Below are 1,973 nucleotides of genomic sequence, written 5' to 3'. Positions count from 1 at the left end.
TCGCTTCACACCCAGATGCCATTCACGTTCGTGGGCATGGTGGGTATCGCTGGAACAACCGGTTGGTAGCTCAACCGATCGTCGCCATCACTGATTCACCTCTAGCGAGAACAACCGCACCACAACGGTTTACCAGTTGTTCATTTGCATAACGTCACCAGCAAACGTAGGCGTCCATCGCCATTTGCAAATTCAACGATTGTTGCATGCCTGTGTCAGGTGTCACGACACACTATGTCTGCCCACATACACGCAACAACATGTGCACGCTTCGCGAACACGTGGAAGGTGGCCCCCGTACGTATGCGATGTCCATTGCGCGAACGACTGTCAACCGGCCTCTGTCGCATGTCGCAGATGTGGAACGCAGTGCACCATGCTATCACGGTGTGTGAGAAGAGACGACTACGTCTGACAACACGCGCCACTACATCAACAGACGGCTCATGCTGATCGCCATCCAGGGCATACCACACTGCAATCCAGCTCTTATAGGGAGACGACACGTAGCTGAGTGCACAACATTTGGACCGCATGGTTCGCCGTTGTTGGCGCAGTCGTTGTACGGTCACATGTACCACGATGTATCATTCAGTACATGAGGACCAATGTGCAGTACAGTGTGTGATTTGGACGTTACAACATCAGCGGACAGTTGACACAGGCCGTACCACAGCGTAGGCTAAGTGCTTCGCACATGCGAATGCCAATGAACAACTGCAAATGCCAATGAACAACTGCAAAGGGCATTGAGCATGTACGTCCTGCTGCCATCCACATTACAGTGTATAGCTGCAAGGTGTTTAACATGAAGCGATACACTGGGGGACCGGGCAGTGCGAGTAGCAAACTATATTGCGGGGGTTGCAGTTAGGCAACACTACACTAATTTAACGCGTCGTATGACAATTACAGAGCAGGTTAAGGCCCAACGTGTGTTGGGTTAAGGCCCAACGTGTGTTGGGTTAAGGCCCAACGTGTGTTGGGTTAAGGCCCAACGTGTGTTGGGTTAAGGCCCAACGTGTGTTGGGTTAAGGCCCAACGTGTGTTGGGTTAAGGCCCAACGTGTGTTGGGTTAAGGCCCAACGTGTGTTGGGTTAAGGCCCAACGTGTGTTGGGTTAAGGCCCAACGTGTGTTGGGTTAAGGCCCAACGTGTGTTGGGTTAAGGCCCAACGTGTGTTGGGTTACGTTAAGGGGCAATGTGGGTTACGTTAAGGGGCAATGTGGGTTACGTTAAGGGGCAATGTGGGTTACGTTACGGCGCAATATAGGTTACGTTACGGCGCAATATAGGTTACGTTAAGGCGCAATATCGGTTACGTTAAGGCGCAATACAGGTTACGTTAAGGCGCAATACAGGTTACGTTAAGGCGCAATACAGGTTACGTTAAGGCGCAATACAGGTTACGTTAAGGCGCAATACAGGTTACGTTAAGGCGCAATACAGGTTACGTTAAGGCGCAATACAGGTTACGTTAAGGCGCAATGCAGGTTACGTTAAGGCGCAATGCAGGTTACGTTAAGGCGCAATACAGGTTACGTTAAGGCGCAATACAGGTTACGTTAAGGCGCAATACAGGTTACGTTAAGGCGCAATACAGGTTACGTTAAGGCGCAATACAGGTTACGTTAAGGCGCAATACAGGTTACGTTAAGGCGCAATACAGGTTACGTTAAGGCGCAATACAGGTTACGTTAAGGCGCAATACAGGTTACGTTAAGGCGCAATACAGGTTACGTTAAGGCGCAATACAGGTTACGTTAAGGCGCAATACAGGTTACGTTAAGGCGCAATACAGGTTACGTTAAGGCGCAATACAGGTTACGTTAAGGCGCAATACAGGTTACGTTAAGGCGCAATACAGGTTACGTTAAGGCGCAATACAGGTTACGTTAAGGCGCAATACAGGTTACGTTAAGGCGCAATACAGGTTAGGTTAAGGCGCAATACAGGTTAGGTTAAGGCGCAATA

This window comes from Schistocerca americana, unplaced genomic scaffold, assembly GCF_021461395.2.
Source record: "Schistocerca americana isolate TAMUIC-IGC-003095 unplaced genomic scaffold, iqSchAmer2.1 HiC_scaffold_783, whole genome shotgun sequence".
Taxonomy (NCBI): domain Eukaryota; kingdom Metazoa; phylum Arthropoda; class Insecta; order Orthoptera; family Acrididae; genus Schistocerca; species Schistocerca americana.
Note: the sequence above shows the minus strand (reverse complement) of the source record.